An 8,731-nucleotide genomic window follows, 5' to 3' on the forward strand; every position below is an offset into this window, starting at 1 on the left:
CAACATGCACATATTTGCAAGTCTGCTAACTGGACGCCTGTTTTAACTTTGTTGAAATGGAAAATATTTTGCGTTGGTTTGAGAGTAAGGTACTTCCATTACAACAATGAGACCATAACAAGTTGGGTTATCAGACCTGCAAATGAGAAGACGTCGGGTTAGATCTATAGATAGAATGCACTTGGCCAAGGAGTTCACAACATTGCCATCCGGAAGTATAACGGACCAACACACAAACTCTGTGTAACCGTGAACTTTTATAGTCTGGTTAATACAGTTTAGTGAGAACAACTCACAAACGCGGATGGCAAAAACAATAACAAAGGCCTGAGTGACGTCATCTGCATACTATCTATAGGTCTTAGTTGAAATATTGCCCCGTGTCATTAAAATTGATATGCGGCACTGTAGTCTAGTGGTATGACACTCGCTTTCGGATCGGAAGGTCTTGGGTCCGAGCGTAGCCATCGTTACCATATATATAGCCTGACACTAGAACCGTGGCCTTCGTAAAGTTATGGCAGGGACCAAAAAATGACGTCAAAATGCCAGTCTTTTGCCACAAAAGAAAACAAACCGTGAGTTGAATTCAAAAGTTCAACAAATGAAAATACTTGTTTCCATGAGCTCTACTAACGACAACTCACTAGGCGGTGCAAAAACCTAATAATGACGTCAAACTGCCAGTCCTTTTGGATTTCAGTGTCAGCCTATAGATAGTTCGAAGATGACGACACTCAGGTCTTTGTTATTGTTTTATGAGCTTCTAAGCTTTAAAAATGTTAAAAAGAAAAAAGAAAAGCCCCCCCCCCCACCCCCCGAAAAAATAAAGAAAAAAATTACCCCACAATGAACAACACAAAACAAATTAAGATCAAAGCACGTTTGGGTCAACAAGGATATTTTACTTTATATTTCAACAAAAAATTTTTCAATGCATATCACAAATCTATAGACATTTACTTAGAGCTGTGTAAATAACCACAACTGTTGTCCATTGCCATGGCACAAATTCACACAATCAAACTTTCCGAGATATTTTTGCCACTCAGCCAGCGACCAAAAAAAAACTCCAACATTTTTAATGTCTATTTTTACTTTTTAAATTTTTTTTTTAAGACGTTTATTTTATCCATAAATCAAGAAAAATCCAAAATTGTCAAAGAGAATCAATACGAGAATTGTTTGAGGCCAGGGTTTTGGACTTTAAAAAAAAATTTACAAATTGGGGATCGTGTTAATCTATATAGAATTCATTAAGATAAAGATAAGATTAGATAAGATAAAATAAGATAAAATAAGATAAAATAAGATAAGATAAGATAAGATAAAATAAGATAAGATAAGATAAGATAAGATAAGATAAGAAATACTTTATTGATCATGAATGGATAAAGTTAGCAGCCAGGGAGCAGGTACTGGTGTATGTGTGTGTGTGTGTGTGTGTGTGTGTGTGTGTGTGTGTGTGATAGAAATCTATAAAGGTGAGTATGAAACAGTGCCAGACAAAGCAGAAAGAAAAATACAAGAAGAATAAAAAAAAAAGTCAAAAAATAGATCAGCCTGCTAGTCGATGTTTTTTTGGGGGGCTTTTTTCTCCTGTATTGTTCTTTCTACTATGGCGCTGTTTCGTACAAACTTCCATTAAAAGTGAATATTTTTCAATCCATAATGACAAAAATGTGTTAAGTTAGTTTACAAAACCTTTGACATCAAATGGCAATTTACACCGGTAGTCATTCCAATAAAAAGCAAACATTATAGAACAAACATGAAAACCACAGCAAAACTCTTCTCATCCAACCTCAGACTTCCCCCTATAAATAATTGTCATTTAAATTTTCGTTTATTTTTATTCCATTCTTCTCCATAAAAAAATAATATAAAAAGCAAGGTTTGTGAGGTAACAGTAATTCATAAGGGCGTCCGCCATTGTTCCGTCATTATGAGGGAAGTGACGTCACGACTGTTGAACCCTATTGTTTATGAAACTAAAACGTGTCGTTCAATATACGTGTCCAATCGTCTCAACATGATATCATGACGGACTAAATCTCGTGTTTTAGATTAAACCCTAAGAGAAATTGATCAAATTTGAGCTAGGATAATTGCCTATGTTGTGTAGAACTTTTAAAAAACTTAATTTTTCCAATAATAATTGTTAAGACTTTCTTGCTATATCAAAGAAATTTATTCACATTATATAACAAATAACACGTATTTTTATGTATCATGTATTGATATTAATTCTATAGATGCACGTTTATTAACTTTTATTGATATTTTGTTTATCATATTGCATTATAAAATTATGTAAATGCATTTTATAACGCTAGTTTATTTATTTTTGTAAAACCAATTTTTTATGGATAAATGAAGTGTATCTATTTATTTATTTATTTATTTATTTTCTTTCTGTCTTTATTAATTTATCTATTCATTTATTATTTATTTATTTATTTATTTGATGTCAATTTCTTTTAGTTAAAACCAACATACTGTAATACAAGACTGACGCAATGGGTAACGCAAAAAGTCTGACGCAGAACATGGGTTTGCCTGATAGTAAAGTATAAATCTATCTATCTAATTTTTATCTTCTCGAATGTTCACTTTTCATTACAATTAAGTATAATGTCACAAGCAATTTGTTTGGTCTAAGCAGAAAATTTCCTTTTTTTGATGTGTTATGTAATGAACAAAATCGGCAGTGTTAACAGAAGGACAGAGAAGAAGAGGAGGAAAGAGAATGTGTGGATTGATTACATCGAGAAGGGAACGAGATGCTTTTGCCAGAGGTGTTGAATCGTCATGCCTGGAGAAAACTTGTGACTTCTCCGTCCCGTTCCTAACCACGACGAATTCCTTGTAAATGTCCAGCGACTGAGTTAGTGAGTGAATGAGTGAGTTAATAACAGGACTTGTGAGTGAAATTATTGGGATCCTGAAGATGCATGTTTGAGAGATGCTTAGATCCTGGTGGAGTCCAGCGAGCTGAAAGATGATCCTCCATGAATAAAATTGGACCCCTTTGCAAAGGATTGTTCATGTTGACATTGTGGGGGATCTCAACTGTGCATGATATGATCCAAATTTGGGTTCTATCTTTTAGGTTGGACAAACATGCTTCTTTTGGCGAAAACTTTGAGCATGGACTCTTCTGAATAATGATGTTGAGACGACACAAGCTGTAGAAATTGGACTGGGTGGAATCACATGAGAATTTACAAACAGGCGTCCTAAAAATAAAGTCTGATAGGTAAAAATTGTAAATTGAAAGGATCGCAGTTAGATTTGGAGCCAGAATATATAGATTGCAACGCCTATGGAAGATGTCCAATAGTGTTCACAAGAAAAGTTCTGAATGAGTGCTTTGAGTAGGAAGTGAAAAGCAACAGCTACAAGTTTCCATAGAGGATCCTTTTATCTGTCAACATCGGGATGATTCTTCCATTCAGAATGCACTGTGCATCTCCTGCTACATATTATACACTACCTAGAGCTGTCACTTGAACGGAAGTGGGCGCTTTATATTATGCAAACTTTGATTACTAATCGAATCGTGGAGAACATGCAGGAGAGAAATTTTCATCAAATTTGTGCTGCCGTTTAGTGATCATCAGAGACTCCCTGAATTTTGGGTGTTCTTTGGGGAAATGGAGTGATGTGCAATGGTTAATCACTGGATGCTTCTTGTCTGAATTGCCCTGCAGACCCCAACATGACTGAGTATGCTTATTTCGTGTTTACTTGAAAAAGGCCAAAGGCTGAAACGTCATCTGTGTTGTGTTGTTCCCGTGTATATGAATCACATTTACTCTCTTTATCTTTCTCTCCATTTGAGTATGCTTTCTAACTTCAACCCATCCCTGTAGACCGAATAGAAGATTTTCTTCAGTTCCTGGATATCCCACTGCACTGCTATCATTCAACTCGAAGTCGAAGACAGAAGGAATTCCGAGACAGACACAATTTATAGGGTAGTAAATGGCTCCTTTCTCGCCGAATGTCATGACGATAATTTGTGTTTTGATGTAAGATCACCATTCACCAATCTCAACATGGGACAATTCTGTGTAAAATAACAAAACAAAAAAAAAAATGAAATTAATATTTTGTACTTGGCTATGCATTAGCAAAACACCTTTTCTTAACTTTGTCAAAAAATATTTATTCAAGGTTTCAATTGAGTAAGTGCGTTTTGGTTGTGATTCAGTCCCTTGATCAGTGACTTGAGTTACTAGTCACAAAAACTAATACATACGGGACTCGTATCCCAATATTTAGGCTTATTTTTATCTAACAGTTGTGTATTTATAATTCATTCGTTGAAACCATCAAGCCTTTAGAATTGTTGTATTTCTATGAATGTCCTCAGTATGGACATAACTCATTGTGTTGGACACAACTAAGGGACGCGATCGATGACAAACGCATTCCCCCAATATATTGAGAGACCCACGTCAAAAGATATAGTTTTCAATAAACGGAAGTGTTGTAATTATCAACACAGCAAAAATTATTTAGAGCAATATGTACTTATTTGCAGGTCTGATAACCCAATTTGTTATGGGCTCATTGTTCTAATGGAAATATTCTCAAACCGACGCAAAATATTGTCCATTACAATAATGTTTAATCAGGCCCATAATTTTTGTTTCGATTATCAGACCTGCTATTTTGTGCACCTTGTTTATCTCGGTTTTGTAGCTTAAAAAGAAAACTAAGCTTCATAATATAACCTTTTAAATAGGATGTTTTATCATTCATAATAAAGATTAAATTCGGCACCAACTTGATGGCTGAGTTCTCGTATACGGAACGGCTTGAAATATAATGCTATCCAACTAGGAGTCGAATACTCCTTATTTGCATTGGTGAATCCAACGTCGGAATAACAAAACAACAACAAAAGAAAACAACAACAAAAAACAAAAACCCATCAAACTTTTAATATTTTTACCAGAAAACACAGCCTTCGAACATCGATCAATTAAAAAGTACCCATTGAAAAACTTACTCTAGTTCTCGCAAACTAAAACCGAAGTAAATATTCATTTTTAAATGCGGGAAATGTGTTGAATTAATCGCTTTCTTTTTTTCTTCTTCTACCTAAGTTGCTTTATTTGCAATATTATTTCCACCAATATTATAATAATATCGTATCTTTTTGATCGAATATTTACTTACAGATCGATAGATACGAACACGAAAACATTGTTCGATTTTTAGACCGTCTAGCGAGAATAGAAAGATACAAAGATACGAAATGGAAAGAAAAAAAAAAAGATAAAAAATTGAAAGTAAACACTAAACATTACAAAATATTCAATCATTATGGGATATTATAAAGACCGATTGATCGTGGTTGGCACCGACATCGAGACAAAAGGACGTCAGCGAAATTGGATAAAGACATACAGTTGTCGGACAAAAAATTCTATTTTTGAAAAATTAACAGAAACCTATAGAAATGTATTAAAAATGAAATAGAACTAAAACCCAGCGCCGGTCTCTTTGTAACAAGTTGATGAAATAATCATTAATATGATAAAAGGAATTTCAGGGTACGGAGTGCGGATTGACAAAGAATGCCATCGCAGCAAATGGCCGAACAAAATTTGAATTAGTTTAAATAAATATATCGACATTGCGAGACACGAAAAAAAAAGTTTCATCGGCAACGTGTTAAAATAGTGACCTAACACAATATCTGAGAAATAAGTTTTATATCGTTGTTGAATCGATTAACCGTGTTAAAAATGAAGGTGTTTGAACGAATGGGGTTCACTTGGTTCGAGCTAACAAACAAACTAACAAACCGGCGGGAAAGTTGCGTATGACTATTTGTGTGAAATGTAGTCCCGGTTGAGTCGGTGGTTATTCGATCGAAGACGTGACCTTGTAAAACAAGATGTTGACAGATTGGAAGGAAAACAACGAAATTAGAAGGACAACGTTCAGTAAACAACGGGGATGAAGAAAAATACCGTTGATATTTGATCTCAGAAATTATTCCAAACGGTAACCATGGTTACATGGCAATGTTTGTCAGTAATGCCATAATTCTACATAATGAAAAGATACTATAGTTGCTTGTTGTTTTTGTGGCCGAGTATGTAGAGTTGTCAGATTGTTTTATTCATGCCATTGTATTGTTGATTAAAAACAAAGGAGAAGACCGACGTGTACATATATGCAGGTCTGACATCGAACCTACTTATGGGCCTAGTTTAACATTGTTGTAATGGACACAATTTTGCGTCATTTTTTAAAGATTTCCATTACAACAATGAGCCCATTAGGAATTGGGTTATCAGACTTGCAAATAAGTGCACGTCGGAGAAGACCTTATTAAGGGAATGCTTTGTTACAAATTATGTCCATTAATTATTTCTAACACAGTGAATACTATTAGAATATAAGGACAACTTCGAATTAAACAACAGTTTTCAAAGCTTGGTGGTTTCATCAAGTGTACGAAACTCAAAAATCACACCAAATCATGTGAATACTTAGATAGATAAATGGAAGCTCCGTTTGTTTTCACGCTTCAACAGTCATGACGTCACTTCCCTCTAAATGTAACATAGCAACTGTATCTAAACTATCGGAACAATGGCGGACGCCCTTATGAAATACTTCTCCGGCGAGCATAAAAGTGTATCCAGAGGAGAAAAACATTATAAATATGATAATGTATAGACTTTTACACATTCTGATCACAAGACATATGAAAAGTTCTGGCCAGAATTTAGAACAAAAAGTACCGTTTTTCTTTGTTTAGAACTACGATGGCCGCCGTTGCCGGGTGACGTGACATCAGACTATTGAATCCAATTATAATATTATTGTCACTATCAAAGGACTAAATTAGGCAATAAAATGTGTTCACTCAATACATCAAATTAAAATTGCCCATAAAATGAATAATATGAATATAATATTATGAATATTCAAAAAAATATTGTCTCATGACATAACATTGTGACCTGCACCAGGTTGGTGGTGGTGGGGGGGGGGGGGGAGCTAATTAAAATTTTTCGTTGGGCAAAACCGGATTCTAAACTATAAATACAAAAACTGTAATTCACTGAATGCCTTTAAGTTTGCTGTTGAAAGCGTATCGTATCGCATCGTATCGTTTAAGATCTAATTAGCTTTAAAAACCGTTAAATCCTCTGTGTTAATTTCACGCATAGATCTAAATTTTTAACGTTATATAGTCATGTGTAAAAGAAAATTCACACTTAATTCCTCCCACATATTTTTTGGCACAATCCAGGCATTACGTTATGTTGTGATACGATTCTTACACTCTTGCCGTTTTGGAATTGGATTCAATAGTCTGATGTCATGTCGCCCAGCAACGGCGGCCATCGTGGTTTCAAACAAAGAAAATCTGTACTTTTTATTCTTCATGATGGCTAGAACTTTTCATATGTCTTGTGATCAGAATGTATAAAAGTCAGAACATAATCACATTTAAAATGTTGTTTTTTCTCCTCTGGATACGCTTTTATGCTCGTCGGAGAAATATTTCATAAGGGCGTCCGCCATTGTTCCGATAGTTTAGAGCCAGTTACTAAGTTACCATGCGTCATTACGAGGGAAGTGACGTTACGACTGTTGAAGCGTATTCCGGACATAATCATAAGCTCTGCTATTAATATGATATGATATGATGATACGATACGATACGATACGATACGATACGATGTGATGTGATGTATCGATTGATAGATGATGTAGTAGAATGATAGTATGATACGATATCGATACGATATGGATGATATAATATGATCGATCATACGATACGATATGATATATATGATATGATATGATATGATATGATATGATATGATATGATATGATGATATGATTGATGATATATGATATGTAATGATATGAATATGATATGGATTGATATGATATGATTAATATGATATGAACTGATATGATATGATATGTATGATTGATATATATGTATGATATGATATGATATGATGATAGATATGATATGATATGATATGATATGATATGTATGATATGTATGATATGATATGATATGATTGGTATGATATGATATGATATGAATGATATGATATGATATGAAAATGATATGATATGATATGATATGATATGATATGGTATGATATGATATGATATGATATGATATGATATGACTTGATATGGTATGATATGATATGATATGATATTGTGAAGTATTACTATGATCAGTTAAAACAATATGAATTCGTCCGCATCCACACACACACACACACACACACACACGCGCGCGCGCGCACACATATACATACACACATAGATACAATGACTTAAACAGTGTAGCTAATTAGGTAACATAATTGTTTTATAAAATTACCAGAATATCGTATCAAATCATAAACATTCAATTTGAGCAATAACAAATAGTCGTATATTATAATTTGATATGACTGTGTAGCGGTATTTTATAATCAAATGACACACAACGCATAACAATCTGCATAATGTGTAATTTTCTATTGCAGTTTACTTTCTCTTTTCTGTGTAAACAAATGTGGATATGATTGACAGATAGGTCGTACACACATAACCAAACAAGAAAATGATATTAAAAAGGTAAACAATAAATTATGTGAGTGAAACTATGCTGATGAGTGATTCAAAGAATAAACAAATGAACGAATAGTACCTGCAAACAGATGAATTGACAATCAAATGTTTA

General features: G+C 34.0%; 1 long non-coding RNA gene across 1 annotated transcript in view; it reads right to left on the reverse strand.

The window, feature by feature from the left end:
* Positions 1–884: 884 nt before the first annotated feature.
* LOC144963323 (uncharacterized) overlaps positions 885–8,731 on the reverse strand; it is a 31,857-nt gene continuing 24,010 nt past the window's right edge. The window contains exon 3 of the long non-coding RNA XR_013643616.1: positions 885–4,072. This is a non-coding gene — a long non-coding RNA (uncharacterized LOC144963323). The remainder of the gene's footprint in view (positions 4,073–8,731) is intronic.

This window comes from Berghia stephanieae, chromosome 1, assembly GCF_034508935.2.
Source record: "Berghia stephanieae isolate SIO BIC M18660-M18661 chromosome 1, UCSD_Bste_1.3, whole genome shotgun sequence".
NCBI lineage: Eukaryota > Metazoa > Mollusca > Gastropoda > Nudibranchia > Aeolidiidae > Berghia > Berghia stephanieae.